General features: G+C 41.7%; 1 protein-coding gene across 11 annotated transcripts in view; it reads right to left on the bottom strand.

Moving 5' to 3' along the window:
• Positions 1 to 21,416, bottom strand: part of LUZP1 (leucine zipper protein 1) — a 108,552-nt gene that overhangs the window by 53,784 nt on the left and 33,352 nt on the right. For all 11 annotated transcript variants that reach the window (XR_012511399.1, XR_012511395.1, XR_012511396.1 and 8 more), the window contains one exon: positions 1,978 to 2,082. The gene's annotated coding sequence lies outside the window, so the exon portion shown is untranslated. The remainder of the gene's footprint in view (positions 1 to 1,977; positions 2,083 to 21,416) is intronic.

Raw genomic sequence — 21,416 nt, 5'->3', positions numbered from 1 at the left:
ACCCATGTGACCTAGAGGTTATCGCCAGATAAACCAAACATCTCTACAGGGAGAATCAGAATTCAACTCTCCTTTCAAAAAATGTATGTCCAGAATCCATTCCCTTCTGGCTCTGCAGCACCACCACCCAGTCCGAGCCACCCACTGTCCCTGCGCTGACTGCTGACAACGGCAAAAGCTTCCTACCTGGTCTCCCTGCTCCTACCGCTGCCCAACTTTCCCCACCCTCCACAGTCTATCCTCCAACAGCAAACAGAGTAACAAGCCTTTTAAAACATCAAGTCAGATCATGTCTCTGCTGTCCACTCCCCAGTGGCTCCCGTCTCACTCAGGAAAAAAATGCACTCCAAAGGTCTTATTCCAGTTCTCATTCCTGCGTCCCATTCCTTCTCTGCTCTCATCTCCTAGTGCTCATTCCTGACCACTCCAGTCCAGCACACTGGCCTCCTTGTGCTTGGACACAACAAGTCACACTCAGACCTCAGGGCTTTCATGCTTGCTGTTCCCTCTGCCCAAGGTGCTCTTCTCCCAGGTATCTCCCTGGGGGCATTCCCCACGTCTTTCAGATCTTGGCTTAAAATATCACCTCATCAGAGGTCTTCCCTGACGACCTTCCATAAAGCAGCCACCCCCCAGCTCCCCATCACTCCCTGATCACCTCACCCTGCTTCTGTTCTTCTGAGTACCTGTCACCTAGTGGTTGTTATTTATTTCTTAACCTATTTGTTTATTTACATCTAGTTATTTATTTTTTAAATGTTTCTACCCATTCGAATATAATCCTTGAGAACAAGAATTTTTTCTGTTTTCTTCAATGCTGTATACTTAGCTCCAAGAACTGTACTAGGCACGGACTAGGTGGTATTACCAGAACATAAGCCCTAGTATACGGCAAGATACTCTATGTATAAGAGGTGTGTGTAATAAATTTTGTTGATGAAAATGATTACTTCCCTTCCTCTAAAATTCACCAAATATATTAAAAAACACTGGTGTTCCACTAAAACAGACTAAGGTGCTCTCAGAAAGATCAATGAACAAACGAATACGGCTACCACTCCGCCCAACCAAAAGTGAATTTCATTGCCCAGTTCCCTGGGGGAGGAAAAGTGCCCCCAGGGAAAGGAAAAGAACAAGAATCCTGAACTAATTAGCCAGGCAAGAGCTTGCCTCAGAGTTTCCCACTCCCTCAAGAAGAGCGCGTACTCTCCCTAACTATGCCTGTTTCCAGGAGGGGCTCCCATGAGAATGAGAGGTCTTGCTAAGGTTCCTTACCCACATCCAGTCACTCCTATGCCTGGAACCCACCTCCCAGACTCATTCTCTGGTTGTCCCATTGCTCAACCTTCCTAGAGAAGGTTCTCTAACTGTTATGCAGCTACCCCTGGTGACCAAGACCACTAGGTCCTCTGGCCACTCACTGCTCAGGTTTCTATCTCCTTAAAACTCTCCACTGCCGTGGTCAACACCACCAATAAAATACTGGCACACAGAATCCGGTAAGTGCTAGGAAAAGGAACCAGCTGTCAGTCACTGCCTCAATCAAAAAGTAACTTTCTCAAAAGGGAAACATTATAGGGCAATGGAAATACCCCAGGTTTGAAATCTAGCCCTACCGTCTACTACCTGTGTGAACTTAGAGAAGTTACTAAACCTCTCTAAACTGATTTCTCTGTGGCGGAAGTACCAGCACTTACCGCGCAGGCCGGTGTAAATGTTAAGGGAGATGATGCATGTCAAACAGGGCTGTGCCTGGCACAGAGTAAGTACCCAGTACATGGAAGCTAGGCCTGTTTCTGAAGGTTGGCTCGTGGATTAACTGAGAAACATGTGAGGCACTTAGCATAGTACCCGGCTCAGAACAGGTCATAAACAAATACTGACTTTGACTTTCCTCCCTCTCTTCTAATGGTGGACAAAATGTAGAGACTTCAGAAACCACTCAATTCTATCAGTGTGGCTACACAACATACTCACCATTTAGGTAATTAAAGCTTTCTGTCAGTGCTTTGGCTGCTCCCCTGATGCCTGCTGTCTTGGGAACAGTCACTCATTCTCTTTCAATGGCAGTTGCCTCTTGACCTGGAGACAATATAAAGGAATAGATAGGTAAAACATAAACTGCACCAAGATGGGCTGACCCAAAGGCCTATCACAGAGACCTTCAGATAAAGAGACAAGGCAGGATCTGGGTCCAGATCCCCACTCCGAAGGAAGTTGGCTCTCTCTCTCCTCAGGGGAGAGAAGGAGTTTGGTACCAGGAGACTTCCCTTTCCTATCAGATGGTACGGTCTCAGGACTGACCTCATTGTCTTTCCTTAAATTAACCAGAACCATACATTCCCCAACAGTCTAAAAACTCATAACATCTTACATCCAGAAAGGACCTCAGAAATCAACTAGTTAAGTGCCCTCATTTTAAGGAAGGAAACTAAAGCTTGGAAAGGGTGAGTCACATAACTGCTTAGGGCTAAAGCTGGGATTCTACTAAAAATAAGATGCTCTGGAATATGGATAAGAAAAAGAAAAAAAAAAAAAACCCCAAACATCTGTGGAGTGTCCACCACACCCTGGGAAATATGTTTTATGTTTTATAAGAGACAATAAAACAATGATGTTACTCCCCTTATAGATGAAGAATCTAAATTTCAACAAATCAAGTGACTTGTACAAGGCCTCAACAGCTTGCTAGTAAGTGACAGTCAGGGTTAAACCAAGTCTGTCCAACTACAAAAGCCACGTCACCATGCTGACTCTCACTGAAGTGCCTTCTAGACTTGGTCCTCAAAATGGCCCTAAACCACCAATTATCAGTTAGAACAAAAAACAGAACTCTGCCTGCAAACTTTACTCCCGGTTCTCTAACACACCTTCTACAGGAGAGCTGAAACACCTACTAACCCATTGAATCTTACTCCTAATACTGGAGAAGAATAGCTGAAGGAGGAAGAGCTGAGTCAGACTTCTGTCTATCCCAGTCCTGAGGACGAACGGAAAAGCAGCTTCTAAGCTAGTGGCAAAACTAACGCTTTTGTACCTGGTCTTACACTCACACTACCCACTCCTTTCATCACAACTGCCCATCCCTCCCTTACATATCCCACAGACCATCCTGTGACCTCCTTCCAAGGCTGCTGGTCCCTTTAATCCAATGTCCACACCTCTACCACCAACCCCATGACATACATTTACAGAGTCCATCCCTACCGCCATCCTCCCAGGAAGCTGGAAGGCTAGAATTGAGATGGAGAAATAGTAAAATTATAGCTTTTTAAAAATGGCTTTTTAGAAGATGAGGCCTTGAAGCCTCAAACCAGTAAGACTTAAGAGAGAAGTACTGATATGCGATGAAAACAGCTAGAAAAGAAGTAGAAAAAAGGATCTGCACCAGGGGCCACACCTAAGGGATGGCCTGGGTGAGTGTGGGAGAAGCTTCAGCTCCTCTCCCCCACCACACACTTCAGAAAAAGAATCAGTCTAAGCAGAGTAAGTACGACTGCCATTCAGACAGCTTCAGGACAAGCCCACGACCTCCCGTCTTGCTCCCTCCACCCACCTCACACACACACAGCCCCCTTCCTCTAGAACCTTTCCAATATTAAAACTCTAAACTCCAAGAAATGGCCACACAAATCTGGTCTATCTCCACTAAAGTCTCTGCAACCCAAACAGCAACAGCGACAGCCCTGCTGACAGCCACTGTCCCCCACCTCCTGCCAAATATGCGGGCTTATTAACAAGGCCAGGAGCCTGTTCTCCTCAAAACAGGATGGACTACGCTGCCCCAAATCAAGCAGACAGGAACGCCAGATGACCCTCATTTGTTTTCAACTGTCTACAGTGACTCCTTACTTCTAAGGGCAAATGATTTCTTGCCTTTGCTTCTGAATGTCACTTACTTCCTGCATCCTCAGTGTACTGGCCTTCTGTCCCCAGAAACAAGAGGATGACTGTAAACATCCTCAAACTCTTTAGTGCTGCCCCTTCAGAGAGCTCTCCACCCCAGCAGAGCCAGCCACATCACCTCCCTCAGGCATCTCTTCCGGTGCTTCTTGCGGTTACCATTGGTAGCGACAGTGGCAGTACTGCGCGTATGTGCTATCTGTCCAGAAGCAGACATGATCTTGGAGAATCCAATCACCTCATTTTCCACAGGAGAAAATGAGCGCCGGTAAGGAGAAAAGACTTTCCCAAGGTTGCAAAGCCGGTAAAAGTGAACACGGCTGAGTCCACCTAAGGTAATTAACAAGCCATACTGAGGAAACGCCATCAGTCCATCCTCATTTGATGGAAATTAATGAAAATTAAAGGTCTCTTAAATGTGTATCACTTTTGTTCCCAAAACACTTTGATATGGATAAAAATGTCAGTGGGGAATTCTGCTTCGAGTATGCTCCTCCCACACATAAACAACTATATACTCCGGATAAAATATAAAAAAACAACTATCTGAAGTGAACAAAAGCTGGCAGATTTTAGAAGAGAAGCTGAAAACTGGAAACTTGCAGGGGATAAATTCCCCATTTTTAGAGCTTTGCCCTGAGGGTTGTCCAGCTGAAGTTTCAATTAAAAAACCAAACCCTAGGCCTTCTGTCCAGAAGAACCAGAAGACAGAGAGCCCAGAGCAGCCACAGATAATGAGAAGAAAGAAGAGAGTCAGAGGCTGAGAGTCCCAGGTTCTGTGTGTAAGCTCTGCCCAGTCTCCAGCTCACTCCTGAACCATGCCTGCACAGGGCAGAATCCAAGGACCTCAGCTAAGCACAAAGCTGGACCGAGAATTGAACTGCCACCCACTGCAGGCAGAATGTGCCATTTGGGGTCTAACCAGTTAACCTCCTACTAAAACAAAACAACAGAAGCCAGAGTCTCCACAACATAACATTCACATGCCTCCATGTCCAAGATACAATCTCAAATTGCATAAAGAACTAGAAAAAACTAAATGCATTTGCAGGGGAAAAGACAACCTGCAGAGCATAACTCTAAGATCACCCAGATGTTGGAATTAGCAGACAAGGTTATTAAGGCAGCTATTACAACAACTATTAAAAGGAGAGAAATTGAAAGAACATTTTAAGTGGAAATCTGAGAACAGAAATGCAGGATCTGAAATTTTAGAAATTCTCTGAATGGGTTTAAGAACAGAATGAAGAGGACAGAGAAAAGGATCAATGAAGCTTGCCGTTCAACAGAAATTATCCAAACTGAAATAACTGTGGGTCATCCACAGTCTCTAGAAAAACCACCCTCAGGCCCTTCACACCTGAGTATACACAATAATTACTGTTATGAGAAAAACTGGTATCAGAGAGAACCTGAATGACTAGGGAGCACAGAGAAACCATTACCTACAATTCTTTTGGACCAGGCCACCCCTCATCTACTAATTAATCTCTTGTGGTCTTTCAAATACAAGCAAAGAAGAAGGTGGAAAGGTGGAAAATGAGAGGGCAGGATAAAAATTTAAACCTGAGATAACCATAATATTCAAAGTCCTAAGAGTCAAATCTAGTGCCCCACTGTGTGTATTGAGAAGCAAGGAGAGAGTCATGTTTTCCCCTGTAATTGCTGAGGATGAGGTGGCGTTCTCAGGACTGTTCACGAAAAAAGCAAGGAGGGAAACGTTTTCATGTTTTTTTCTGCCCTGTGTGGTCTCTTCAGCAAACAGCCAACCTGGTAAACTGGCTACTGGCAGGGTGGGGTGGGAACAACTGGCAGTGTGCGGCTGAAGAGTACCAGCAGCCCGGTGACAGCCAACCTAGTGCCACCTAGAGTGGTAAAGCAACTAACCTAGTGCCTTCTCTGACCAGCTTCCCACACTCAAGTCACTTGTGCTGGAGTTCAGCTGCAGAAGACATGTCAACTTCTGCAAGCCCTGCCTTCTTCTCACTCATGCCCTTCTTCTCCACCCACCCCGCCTGCCCACAGCAAAGAGAATCCAGAGCCCTCTAAGTGCTCTTTTCTGACTAAAGTAGGAAACTGAGAAAAGAAGGAGCCATCTAAGTGCAAAGAACCTTGGACTGGGAGCTCTGCCACTGACACTACCAGACTTCACACAAGTCTTTTACACTCTCTGGGTCTCAGTTTTATCAGCTGAAATAAAGTCAGAATTGTATCTTAGGTCCTTTCCGATAACACCATGTATGACATCCTTATCCATGCTATCTCCAACTGCCCTCTAAGAAACCGTAATAGGTCCCAAAAGGCAGAAGTGGAGACACACCAATTTACGTGATTCATTAGAGTACCTCAGGGTTATATCGTTACTCAGACTCTTAAAAGATAGTTTTTAATTAATAAAATCCTGTCATTAATTCTTAAATTGTGTTAATAATAGAGATTTCAGTACCTCTCTGAAGTGGAGGGCTGCTAAAATAATGCTGCTCTTTTTCTAATTCTCCCAGGATAACTTTTTATCCATGTAACTTTTAGGATGAGAAGAAGGTACTTTTATCCCCCATATGACAGTTGAGCAAGCAGAGTTGTGACTCTTTTAGGAAAGCCAGAAACAGACAGGATTGGCCTCCAATAATCCCATCTCTGAGTTTCAGCGTTTCTTCACCTCACTAAAGAAGCCTTCCTTACCCAGTAGAGACCCAAAAATATAAACAAGATTGGAATTGGAGAGAAAGAACTTAAGAACTTTCAAGCACTTTGGAAGTGCTTATTATTAATAAACAATTGATAAGACTAGCTTGCAATTAGCATATCTATTTAAACACAGGCTCTCAAGGACACCACCTGGCTCTGCTGTTTCCTTTCCTAACAAGTAGGTTATAATTGAGACTAGGCTTCCTTGCAATTAGCCCATGTTTGTGGGGTTTAGCAACAGAACCACATGCCTAAAATTGTTGTTTATTCACCTGTTTTAACAAAGTTGGCTGAATCAGAAGAACATGTTGGCTCCCTTCCACCCCTAGAAGTCTATGATTAGGATACCAAGGGGCCACAAGGAGTACAGCAAGTAATGGCAAAAGTAGTTAAACAGCAAGTCACAGAAACTACCCTAAGGAGAAAAGAACCAAGGTAATTTATTACCTAATTTAACCTTCAGGATAGCACTATCAAGTAAACACCATCATGTTTATTTTACAAATGAGGAAAAAAATAAAGGTTCAAAGTCATATCATGGTATGTGGTAAATGGATTTTCACCTAGGTATTTCTGCCCCCAAATCTTGCTTCCTCCTCGCCATTATACTATCCCTTTAAGGAATTAGCTCTCAGATCTTACCCCCAAGAAAGCCAGTCCTGATCCACAGGCCAATCATCAGAAACCTTCATGAGGTAGATGTTTCATTCATTCATTTATTCATTTAAATATTGATTGACAGTGCATCAAGCTCTGAGGCAAGCACGGGATAAAAGTGAGTAGAAACAGAAACAGTCTTTGAGGCATTTACTGTATAGTACAACAGAAAAACACCGAAGGATCATATTAAATTTAAAATACATGAAACACAGTTAATAGAAAGTGACCCCCTGGGGGAGATCTAGGAAGGCTCCAACTAGTAATGAGACCATTCCAAGTAGAAGAGGCAGCATGGTGAGCTTGAGAAATTAAAGCCAACCTGGGTAACGAAAGAAAGGAAAACCAGTAGACACAAGAGATGAAGTGAGGCTACAAAGATATGGAGAGAGACATACATGCAGGCCTCTGGCGCCCAGATGATGGATTTGGGTCTTTATCCAAATAGTTTAAGTCATTTAAGTGTTAAAAAAAGGGTAAGATGTGTACATTTCAAAAAGATCACTTTGGCTTCAGCATAGACAACAGATGAAAGGAAGTAAGAATGATGCCAAGAGATCAGTAAGGAGGCTAGTTCTGTGGTCTCAGAGAGATAACAGCTAACAATACTGGGTGCTTACAGGGCACTTATTGTGTACCAGGCACTGTTCCAGGCAATTTATATAAATTTAATCCATATAACAACTCTGCTGAACAGATACTTTAATCAGCACTAAACAGATACTACCATAAGGTTAAATAATTTAACAGAATTATATGCCTCCCCACTTCACGTTCTCACTTCCCTCATGATCAGTCCCTTGCAAACAACTTTAACTCACTTGACCCCCCCCATCCCTTCATATTCAACTATTAAAACTTCAATCCCCGTTAAACCAAACCAACAACCTCTCCAGGCCTACACCAAAGCAGCTAAGTTTATAAACTAAGTTGTGTCTCAACAGAAATCCAACTGCATTGGCTATTATCATTTTAAATTTATCACCACAAATTTCAAATAGGGCCTTCAATGCCGCCAGCCATCCTGATATATTTCCCCTAGGAGGTTCACACTCCTACTCTCCAAAATGACTCACATTTTTTTCTCTCTTGATAAACCTCTAGCCCCCATCAGCTAATGACTTAGTCACCGAGAAGCAGCATTCAGACCATCATTGTCCTAACTCCAAATCTAACAATACACCACCATTCTGCTTTCCCTACTGCTACGGTGAAGAATCTTCGTTGGTATATACGTTGGTATGTCCATCAGCATACAAACATGCTGGAGAATGGTGCTAGTTGAAGTGTAGTCCACAAACCAGCACTGGCTCACAAACTCTGACTGTTACAGGTACAAAAGCTGAGAGTAAGCATTTAGACACTTGTGTAGCAAGCTAACATGGCTGTGACATCCAAGCATACGATCAGTGGACTTCTCATACCAGGTCTGGACCAGTAAGGGTGTTGGTGAACTCACAGGGGAAGTCACGTGTGGAGTAAGCTACGTACAAATCATACACAGCACTACCACATGGGGGTCCCAGACAGATTAGGGAAAAATTAACTGGTCCTGCATCATGGATAGCTTGAGAAGCCCTCCTCCACAAAAGTGCTTCTCAAACTTGAATGTGTATACAAATCAGCTGGGAATCTCACTAAAATGAAGAATCTGATTCAGCAGGTCTGAGGTAGGGCCTGAGAGTCTATATTTTTAACAAGTTCCCAAATTGATCCAGAGACCATATTTGAGAAGCAAGATTCTAGAATTTCCCACCTTACAAAACAAACAAACAGAAATAAACTCTCTCCTGATCTCACATTTCCTTCCAGCTACGCCAGCCTCAGCATCTCTGCTTCTCTTCAAAGCTAAATACCTCTGGAAAGAGTTGTCTGTACTCTTCACTTCCTCCCCTTTCTCTCAGTTCATTCCAATCCTCAACACTCCACTAAAACGGTGCATTGGGGGCAAAGGCCTCAATATCTCCAAATTCTATGGCCACCTCTTTGACCAATAAGTAGCATTTAACACAACCACTCTTTCTCCATCAAAACACTTTCTTCCTTGGTTCCAGGACATCATACTTGCCTGATCTTCCTCCTACTCCACTGGGTCATCCCTATTCAGTTTTGCTGGGTCCTCCTCTGCTTGACCAGGGCCAGTCCTGGACCATTTTTCTTTGTCTGTGCCTTCCCTTCTTTGGCTGGTCTCATCCAGGTCCGTGACTTAATATCATGACTTCCAAAGTTTTTATCTCCAGCACTGAACTCCCTGAACTCTAGAAGGGTATCCAACAGGCTACCTGACATCTCTTTCCAGACATCTAACTGACATCTCAAATCCACGTATTCTCGTATTACTGATGGTCTTCACTATCTACTCTTCTCTCCCCAAACCCTTCCTCTTCAAGTCTCCTCCTGTCTCAGGTCACAGCAACACCATTCACCCGACTGTCCAGGACAAACACCTGGGATCGTCTTGGATTCTTCTTTCTCTCACACCGCACGTGCAAATCCATCACCAAGTCCTATCAACTATACTTCCAAATGTCCTTAAATCTGTCTCTCCGCCCTCTATAACCCCTAATAAGCACCCTGGTCCAAGTCCTGGACTTTCACCCTACAAACTACAATAGCCTCTCCTTAAGCCTCCCTGCTACCAACTATTCCCATTCTCCAAATAGTGACAAATTATATTTATAAAAATTTAATCAGATCAAGACACTATCCCGATTAAAAACAACAAAACAAAACACTTCTACTGGCTTGCCCTTTCACTCAGAATAATCCAAAGTCCTCACCATAGTCTACAAGGTCCTACATGATCTGGCCCCTACCTACTTCTTTGACCTCATCTCCTATCAGGTCCCATCCTCACTTTCTATTTCCTGCACACACTGTTCCCTCTTCCCTTTGTACATCTGGCTCCTTTTGGTCACTGATGAGTCAGCTTAAAATTTACCACCTCTGTAAGAACTTGACCAGCCAATACAAAGTCGCTCTCACCCTCTAACATATCCCCCTGGTTTATGCTCACCTTAGCACTTAACCCTATCTGATACTTTGTCTATTTGTTATTAATTGTCTCTTTCTCCCCATCTCTACCCCCATATTCTGTCTAGCTCAGCACCATATTCCCGGGGCCTAGAACAGTGCCTGACTGACAATAAACTGATGAGTATACAGCACAGGAGAGTGATCTGGGCTGGAGACGTGCATTTATGAGTTATGTGCACAGAGGTGTGGCTACTGAAGCCAATGGAGTAGATGAGCTCATCCAGGGAGAGAGGAAGGCCTGGGAGAGAAGAACAAGCAATAGCTGAAGAATGGAGGATGAGCCTGCAAAAACAACAGAGAAGCACGAGGAAGAACAGGGCAGTGTTACAACACTGGAGCCAAGAGATGAGCGTTTCCGGGAAAAAAGGAGTGGTCAACAGTGTTAACTTCACTGAGAAAATTGAAGATGAAAAATATTTGTTGAATTCAGCTTCATGGAGGACATTAGTGACCTTAGTAAGGGGTGTAAGTGATGAGGGCAGAAGCCAGACTGGAACAGGCAGAGTGAGTAGAGTGAGGCAGTGAAGACAGACAGCTTTTTAGAAAGTTTGGCTGTTTGAAAGTGAAGGTGTGGATTAAAGAGAATGCAGAGTTGAAGAAGAGTTGTTTTGTCTGCTTCTGTTTAACGGGGACATTTATCCCAGCACTGCTGCACATATAAGTTGCAAGTCACTCAAATGTTTCACACCCTCACACCCAGCTTAGACTGCTACTTCCCTTGGACTGATTCCTAAATGCCCAGAGTATCATTCTAGAAGTTTTTCTTTATATGTACATCTCTTCCCCCTTACTACAATGGAAGATAAAAACACCCTTCTATATACTTTTGCTTGGTGCTGTCAGGATCAGAATACTGGGCTCTCTTACTAAAGGGCCTGAGTTTAAAAGGGTTTCTGCTGCCATTTTAATTCCAAGGCACATTTGGGGGGGGGGGGTATTTCTACCCCAGCAAGAAGTTTCCTTCCACTTTATAGCCCCTAGAGAGTTTCCCTTTGTCTCTATTCCACACTCCCTTATCCGCCCTGCCTGCTGCCCTGGCAACACACCATAAAGAAAAGAGCACACACGGTCTTGGGAGCCAGAGAATCTGGATTCCCACTATAATTCAGTCACATTTCAGATTAGGTGACTAAACTTCACAATCTCAGTTTCTTCAAGTGTATATAGAGATTATAATACCTAAACTTCATGAGGCTGTTGTAGGGGCTATACGATAGTACACATTAAGTGCCTAAGCACATAAGGCCTGGTATAAAATATATCCTATAAATGTTAATTCAATTTTCTTCTCATTACCATTCTGATTAAGCCATACATCCCCTGCATAGGTTTAGTCTGTCTTCCCCTCTGACTAAGTGCACCAGGAAAAAGAAAGGAACCTTGAAGAATTAACTTGCCCAGTTCCAAAAGAAAAGTTTTTTAAAGAAAACTGAGAGAGATGGATGGGTGGGGCCAGAGGTGTAACCAAATAGCGTCTGAAAGGGCAGGGAGGATTCCCAAGTGAGAAGAAATAGTCAGGCTCCCTGCCAGGTTCTCCTGTGTCCCCCCTCCAAGTTCCTTCTTGCAGCTAAGGCTGTGTCTCTTTATTATGTTCTTTTAGTAAGTCATGCTTGCCAACAAGTCTCAAGTCAAAGTCTTCAGTATTTATTAAAAACAAAAAAAAACAAAAAAAAACCCAGCACTCACACTCACACACATACTGGGCCATACAAAGGGCATTGGAATCCTGAGTCCTAGTCTTGTCTCTCCAACGTATTAGTTCTGTGACCCTTGCAGAATTACTATAATTCTGAGTGAAAGTTTCCTCATCTGTAAGACAGAAGTAACAATCTCTCTTGACTACAAGACAAGATTGAAAGGATCAAATGGAATAATGTACATGAATGTACTTTGCACACTATTAAACACAGTTATTGTTATATTATAGGTACACAAAGCAGTTACAGAGTCTACCTTTGGCCAGTCAGGTGTAAGTTTTACTGAGACAGCCCCAGTTCTGGAGTACTCACCCTATTCTATGACCCAAGGCTACCTATTTCCAACTCAAGTCTTCTGACCCTGGCAGCTGAAAATTTTGTACTTTTTCTAATTTCACTTGCTTCCCTTAATTGAGCAAAGTTTTCTGAATTTCTGACTCAATGGCGTCCCCAAGATGGTAAAGATCACTGGACCTGATGATCTCTAAGGGCCCTTTCATCCTATGCTTGCAAAGCACTTTGTCCGCCTACGTGAACAGTTTCCAGTCTACTTTGCATTATAGCTTTATCTTGTATCATCTCCTAAGGAGAGAGCATAAGGTCGTCTTACTGAGATTTATATTCCGCACAGCACGTGACATGCAGCTCTGTACACAGAAAGCACTCAAAAAGTACTGGCTGAATTGACTCAATGCTGATTTCTAGTTTTTTGTACTTATCCACACCACACAATAATTACAGCCTTTCTTATCCTTTAGCAGCTCCATAGGCCTGGAACAATGTGAAACACACAGTCAGTATTTTTTAAAGGACCAGTTTAAGGATCGTTTCTTGATCAAGGTGAAAAAGTTCAGAGCCAATCGACCTATCCTATGATTGTTTAACAACTGCCTCCGGTTACTGACATATATAAACATGACATTTATCAGACTGTCACAGACGGAAACTGTTTAATAGAGTTATCACATGGAGAAAGGTAAATGGAATGCAGAGGCTGGAGACCCTTGTTCTCCCCAGTGGCATCAATAATGTGGTAAAAAGGCAAATATATCAATAGTCAGCAGACCCGGACTCTAAGTTCATCTCTAGAAGGTAGGCAGTCTTCTAAACAGCTCCGGGTGACCTCTACCTCCTAGTATCCATGTTCTATGGGAGTTCCTCCCCTTGACTGTGGGCTGGACCTAATGACTTGTTTGTAATGAAGAGAATACGGCAGGAGTTATGAGATGTCAGTTCTGAGATTAGGTATAAAAGACTATGAATTCTTTTTTTTTTTTCCCTAATTCTATTTTTTGGGTGTTTTCTTTTTTGCGGTGGGGGGGGGCAATTAGGTTTCTTTATGTATTCTTAATTTTTTATTTTATTTTTTAGTGGAGGTACTGGGGATTGAACCCAGGACCCTGTTCATGGTAAGCACACTCTCTACTGCTGAGGTATAGCCTCCCCCCTGAATTCTTTCTTGCTGCCACCTCTTGCTCACTTTGATGAAGCTAGCTGCTGTGCTAGAAAGGCCCATGTGGCAAGGAACTGAAGGTAGCCTCCACCCACCAACCGGCAAGGAACTGAGGCCCTCAGTCCCACACCCTCGAGGAGCTGAATCCTGCCATTGACCACTGAGAGAACTTTGAACTTCCCCAGTCACACCTTGAGGTGACTGTAGCCCTGGCTGACATCCTGACTGCAGCCTTGTGTGAGACCCTGAACCATGGAACCCAACTAAGCCATGTCCGGATTCCCAACCCAGAGAAACTGAAATATAATAAATGTATATTATTTTATGCTACTAAATTTTGTTATGCAGCAATATATAACTAAGATACCCTGTATATTACAAAAAAAAAGCAGGGGGGATGGATGGAGAGAACCTCTGGATTAAAAGTTTTTTTTTTAATTGAAATACATTCAGTTACAATGTGCCAATTTCTGGTGTACAGCACAATGTCCCAGTTATGCATATACATACATGTATTTGTTTTCATATTCTTAAAAGATTCTTAAAAGACATATCAATCAATCACAGCGTGTGGACCTTAACTGGATCCAGATTCAAACAAACTATAAAAAACAAAACAGAATCATTACATTGATGAAACAACTGGAATTTGACTAGATATCTGATATTAAAGAATGCTTGTTAAATTTTTGACATTAAAATTAAATTTTAAATATTAAATTAAATTTTGATTTAAAAATTAAGTTAAATTTTGATATTAAAATTATAGGTTTCTTTTTAGTTTTTTTTTCCCTTTCTTGGGGGGGATTAGGTTTGTTTGTTTGTTTGTTTGTTTGTTTGTTTGTTTTACTGGAGGCACTACGGATTGAACCGAGGATCCTGTGCATGCTAAGCACACAGTCTACCACTGAGCTTTACCCTCCCCTCCTTAGATTTCTTTTTAATTTAAAAAGTCCTTAACTTTATAGATGCATACCAAATGCTTACAGATGAAATGATATGATGTCTGGAATTTGCTTCAAATACAGGATGGGATTAAGTGGATGAGGGAGGGTACAGATGAAACACTGGCCGTAAGTATGCAATGGTTGAAACTGGGTATGGGTACACGGGAGTTCATCATGAAGCTTCCTTTTGTACAGGTTTGAAATTCTCCATAACAAAAAGCCTAAGAAAGGGAAAAGGGTTATGTAAAATCCAGGAGCCCAAGGGCCCTTCTAGTTCCAACAACCCATGATCCTACAGCACCTCAAAGCCTATGCTCTGACCTTCCCCAGGTTTCCTGAACTGGATATACCAGTTCAGTCCATGCCAGTGACCTATATTACCACTTTCCCACAAAAACTCTGTTGAGTACTTACACCTAATGAGTTACTTAAAATATTTAGACAATTTGGCCTTAGTAGGTAAAGAGAACTGAGTGATATGACGGCTAATTGCTAGAAGGTACCCGGCACAAATTAGGGGAAACCACCCTAGGGCTTTCTAGTGGAGAAAACCATTATCCGTCACACCTTTTTGTGGCCTGCCTTAGGACACACCAGCCTCTGACCAGTACAGGTATTTTTAAATTTCCTCCTTATGCTGTGTATAAACTTAATTTTTAAAATCCCTTATAGTTTTCTTTCATTACACCTCAAGTATCTCGATGGCTATGAATGACCTATTTTCTAATTTCCAATTTTTTTTAGCTAATTGAAAAAGAAAAGCTCATGGGTCTACAATTCCACAAGAAAAGAACTACAACAGGGAAGAAATTATTATCTGCTTTTTCTTGTCAGTCTGATTCCTAGGTTAGAAAATATTTGAAGTTCCTACTAAACAAGAAGATTCACAAAATAGAGTGAAATTGGAATAAACAAATGGGAACTTAGTAACTAGTTCCCACACTCTTCCTTGGGTACAAAACCACTGCTATTGCCACATTCCACTTCTACTACACAAGATGTCCCAGCTCTAATGTGCCATGATGGCTTCAATCACCCATGCAATATTTACATTCTATCCCCTACCCTTTACCCTCTCTTTAGGAACAGTCCTAAGATAATACTCTATCTAGCTGAGGGGTTTTCAACTCTGGCTAAATATTAGAAAAACCTGGGGAGCACTCAAAACTACCACTACTATCTTACAATTGACTCAATTACAATAAGTCAAAAAAAAGAGGGGAGAGCAAGGGAAGAGGGACCACGCTACATATAAAAAATCAAGAAACATAATTCAATGTACTATGTGGACTCTGGGTGGATCTTTATTCTAACAAACTAACTGCAAAGACATTTTTGAGACAATTAAGGAAATCTAATTATGACCTAGGAATTAGATATTATTAAGAATGTGTTAACGTCATCAAATTTGGTAATGGCACAGTTATGTGAGAAAATGTCCATATTTAGCAATGCATATAGAAGTGTGTAGGGGTAAAATAACATGATATCTAGGATTTGTTTTAAAATTCTCAACAAAAAGAAAAAAAGGAATGAAGCAAATGTAGCAAAATCTTGAAAAGTACTGAGTCTAGATAAACAGATATATGTAGGTTCACTGTATTAGCCTCCCCGGTTTTATGAATGTTTGAAATTTTCATAATAAAAAAAATTAATGCTGACACCTAGGTACAGTCATAAAACTGTTTATCAGCATCTACCACAGCTGAACATATGACCCAGCAATCCCATTCCTGGGCATATATCCAAGAGAAATGAGAGCCTGTCTACTCTAAGACATATACAAGACTAAGAATGTTCATGGCAGTTTTGTCACATAGCCAAAACTGTCCCAACAGTCCAGCAATAGCAGAATAAATAAGTAATTGCAGTACATCCAAACGATGAGACATTACACACTGCTACACGCTACATGGATGAATACCTAGATATGATACTGAGCAAAAAACTCCAGACCCAAAAAGAGTCCACGCTGACTGATTCTATTCATATGAAACTCAAGATAAGACAAAGCTAATCAATGGAGAGAGAAGTCAGAATAAGCAGTCACTTGAGCGCCAGGATTGATGAGGAAGCACGAGGGAGCCTTCCAGAGTTTCGGAAATGTTCTGTATCTCGATCTGATGCATATCTTGATGTGAGTAGTCTTTATATGACTGTATACACATAAAAATTCACTGAGCATTTTACTGGAAAATTTATATATTTTACTGTAGATAATATCTCAATAATGAACAAATAAATAAATATGGGAGTAAAAATCAAAATCATAGGAATCAATATTTTACAAAAGCTCTGTAAGCAATTCTAATATACAGCCAATGATAAGAACCATTTTTCTACCTCAATAAGGTCAAACTTAAAGACTCCCAGGTCTTTTTACTTCCACTGCAATAGTAACTGTGAAACAAGGTAATAAGAATAGAAGCTTAAAAAGATGGTGGAGTGAGACATAGGGAGAGAGGCCCCTCTTAGAAGAGCAAGGATCCAGGGCGAGGGAGGAAAAATCGAGGTCACTGTTAATGGAGCTAAGAACAGAAGTGAAAGAGACAGTGAGGATGACAAATCGATTCTAGTTCTAGCTTATCACCGACTAGCTGTGGGTGTGGCCTTAGGCAAACTGCTTCATTTCTCCAGGCTTCACTAAGGTCTCTTACAGTTTTTTAAACTGGAGAGGAAGGTGAGAGGCATCAAGTAAGAACACGCCCTTTTGAAAGACCCTAGGTTTACCTCTAGCATAGCACTTATCATTCTGTATTGTAATTATCTACTGGTTTATCTCCTCCCACCAAACCTTGAGATCTTAAAAGGCCAGGATCATGTATTTCATCTCTGAATCCAAGCACATGCATAGAACTTGGCACTTAATAATAGTTCAGCAAATGTTCAATAATTTGAGTGCCGATCTTGTTCTTATAAGTATAGATGAAAAAGAGTGATTCATCTCCCACATATACATTCCTTTCAAATAACACTGAATAATAGCATTTCCCTTATTGAGACCAACTAAAGGAAGTCCAGTTTCTAAAATGCCCAGAATCATCAGAAAGGCTCCCTAGGGATGTCCTACCAGAAGGACTCAAAAGTCCATGCCTCCTCCTCCCTAAGTAACATACCTCCTAATAATATCTGATGCTTATACACCATTTCATAGTTCAAAGCACTTTCATTCCCACAATCTCAAATAATCTTCATGAACAAGTCTATAAAGAGGTATTATCAAATCCATTCTATATAATGAGCAAACTGAGGCTCATATTTTAAATACTTTGCTGGCCCAAGGTGAGCTGAAATCTTCTAAAGGAGGGCTTCCATATGCAGCCTTTCTCCGGTGCTCAGGAGGAGGAGAAACAGGAACATCACCATCTCTGCTTGCCTGCATCAGTCCACTGGCTGCTTCTGCTTTATTGAGCTTACTACCTCTTAAATTTTCCTTGTCCCTTTGAGAATCAATTACTCAATTTTTTTTTTCCTTGGCAGGGGGAGGTAATTAGGCTTTGTTTTTTTTTTAATGCAGGTACTGGGGATTGAACCCAGGACCTCATGCATGCTAAGCACACACTCTACTACTGAGCTATACTCTCCTCCCTACATAGATTATGTTTTAAGCAAAAAATAAGCCCATCCCAAGGAGAAAAATCCCAAGACTATAAACAGCCACACTCAAAACCTTCTGGCTAACATCCTTGTGCATAAAGTTAAAGAAATAAGAGCAAAATCTGCGCCATCAGGGAGATGTAAAACCTACTGACCAAGCAGCCCCGCCACACTCAGGCAGTTAGTCATGCACAGCTGATTTAGCTGGTACTTGTTTTTATATTTTCTTCAATAATTTGTACCATCTATTGTCGTCTCACCACTGCAAATACTTCAAAGGCAAAGGTCACACTTTCCAGTTAGGAAGGTCCATCTCCTATAAATGAGCATTCTATATATACCCAAACCAAAATTGGACCATGTTATTCTGACCTAATAATTTATATAAACTTTCTCAAAATTAAAAGTTTAAATACTTTAAGTAATTAACAAGCTGACATTCTTCAACACAATAACATATAAATTCTAGAGTCTCTAAGAAACAAACAACGAAGGACACTTAGCACCTACAGTGATGCCAGGTACACATTTGAGTGGGAACTCAATAAAGGTGAACTGAGTAAGTGACAACTGACAGCTTAAAAATCCATTAAAAAATCACTTAAGGCAGAGTGAAACAACCAGGAACCAGGAGAAATGGATAGAGAATGACAAATTAATTGGAGAAACAGCAAATCAGATTCTAAGGCAATGTCACCCAAAGCCATGCTTGGGGTCCCACAAGGGAACACTGGATTTAAGCACTGCAGTACATCCACAGCAGAGATCTGCAGGCCAAGTGCACACATTAGGACAAGGACCTACCATGTGGTTCTCTGCTTCACTAGCATCTGGATCAGCCGTAGCTCCCCTTCTTCCCCTAATTACTCCCCGCTACCAATGCCCTGAGGCCCAGCCACAGGACTGCAGGAGTTAATAAACCCGGCAATACTAAAAGTTTAGGAGGAAATTAGCATGCCACCTGACACTTTCCTGGCACAGCCTAAGCCGATTAGATTACAAACACGACTGCAAGATTCCACTACACTGATGGAACTACTCTTTTTCTGCAAACTAAAAATAACCTATTTATCAAATCAGGAGCATTCCTCAAGTATTTTTGCCCTGTCAGCAACCAAAAGTTCCACTTCCTCAAATCCTTCATCTAGTGTAGTGTTTTATTGAATCCAAGCCTCCTCATGTCCCCCAGCTTTCCCCCTCTTCACCCTAATCCTGTGACTACAGCAAGAGACCTAAACCCCTTTCCTAAGTCAAGCTTTTAAAGTTTCCTTTCCACTAACAATACACGTACAAAAGCTTTGTGGCTCCTACCTTGCGCAGAGTCACAAACGGAAGATGGGCTGAGCTGCTGCAAAGAGTAATGAAAAGCAAAGAAAAAATGAAGGACAAGACTGGGCATGATCAGGAAGTTAGCTAAATGCTTTTCACTCAGGCAGGAATGGAAGGAACCCCACCCCTTAGATGAATAAAGCGTAAGGGTGAATGGTTTCTAGTACAGAGCAAGACTGTACTTTATCACCTTACAACATAGCCATCAAGCCTGCCTGATGCATACCCAAAGAGCTCTGAGTACCCCACAAGAATCATTAGTCTGTTCTAGGGTTGAAGTGACATTTTCAGAGAAAACAAACTTCCATCAAGTTAAGCCAAACAAGTCAGGCTTAAACTGCCGATTTCCTAGTCATAAAGTGCTGAGAGAGGAGCTCAAATCATCAGTAGTTCCCACTCCTCTCAGGCCCTGGGGGTAAACCAGCACTCCATTTCCAAAGGTGGAAAAAAACATGGACTTTGAACTTCCTTATGGGCCCTTGCTCTCTGCAGTAGCACCAGAATGCCACCATACTCTGCCATCCTAAAGAGACCTAACAAAGCATTTGCTATTGTAGAACAGTTACTTGGGGTACACATTAATGTACTTCCCACAGATCCAACTTTCAAGTCTTCTCTAGTTTTAACCTTTTACTATCTCTTTAAAGCAAAACAAAAAAAAGTCTTATCTATAAAACCCACACTTTCAGAAACATTCCTCCTGAAAAAAAAATCTAGCCTTCGACCACCCAAGGTACACTGTGGTAAAGTTCCAGGGCGGAATCCTCACTGTGTCAGAGCAAACTGCAAGCTGTAGCCCTTCTAGGGTTCATGAAAATAAAGAACATCAGATCTGGAAAGATCTTTGGGGGTCAATTATCCAGTCCAGATTTTCATTTTAAAGATGGTGAAAATAAGGCCCAAAGAGAGGAAATGGAAGCTTGGAGCAAAGCTGGACCTAAGACCAAGATGTCCAGACTCCCAACTCAGGCCTCTATGCCACACCTTACCTCTGCAGAATACTGAGTTTATGGGAGTCGAGCGGCTAAGGAAAGAGAAGGAAAAGAAAGCATAAGGTACAAAGCAAAGAGGCCAGCCCTCTGTGAACTCGCCTCCTCCTCTACTGTTTCGCAGTGTGACTCAAGGCCAGTTACTGTTCCTCCATATGCCTTAATTTCAAGAGCATGTCTCTTAAATATTACATAACTTTTACTAAAAGAAAGATATAAACTGCCACTCACCTCCTATTAGGGCCCCCCAATCACTGGACAGGCAAAGTCAAAATCAACCAAACACTAGAACAGAATGACTATTAAAACCCTCAAACAGAAATATGACATTTTTCAGGGGAAGGGAGCACATTTTAAAAAGATGATTCCATTGGATGACCCCATTGAAGGAAACCACATTACCAGAATTTTCAATTCTCTGAATGTCTGTTTCTTTAAACAGTAAAATGAAAAGTACAGACTTCGTTTCATTCTAAGGTCCTTTCAAGTTCTAAAAGGCTCAACTTCTTTTCAAGAGGTCCCTGCTAAAGGACCCAAAAGGCAAGGTACAAAATAAGCTTGACTGTAAGCCTGGAGATGGGTCCTGGTACATGGGCTTCCTAGCTACCAGTCTTCCCACAACCTGACAATGAACATCAGTGGTACCATTAAAATTAAACATGGAGAAAACAGTGCATACTTTCTTCGACACTGTGCCCACTAGAATTTTGGCTGTGATGCCTTTAAGAACCTGGTTTGACCATCAACAGATGGTTTAAGTTTCCCATTGCTGATTGTTTCCATCCCCTCCCTTGAAATCAAACTGAATGTTTACTGAATGTCTACTACTAAATATATTAAATACTTTCTCAATATCCTCATTCTGTTTATTTTCTCTTTCATTTAGCCTTGTGCATGTTAGAGATTTAAAGACCAATGAAAAAAATTAAAAACCTTAATCACAAACAAATAACTAGAATTTTCAATTAACAGAAAATAAAACAAACAAAAAACTATTGGTGTAAGCAAGCTTTGTTCTAAATCTTATGAATCTATATAGCTAATTCAGTGTTCTTCCAAAGGGTGCTCCTTCCCAGGGATGTGGCTGATGGTGAAAATGCAAAATAATGTAAGCAAAGAG

The sequence above is a fragment of the Camelus bactrianus genome, chromosome 13, assembly GCF_048773025.1.
Source record: "Camelus bactrianus isolate YW-2024 breed Bactrian camel chromosome 13, ASM4877302v1, whole genome shotgun sequence".
Classification (NCBI taxonomy): Eukaryota; Metazoa; Chordata; class Mammalia; order Artiodactyla; family Camelidae; genus Camelus; species Camelus bactrianus.
This window is presented reverse-complemented; position numbering and strand designations above follow the sequence as displayed.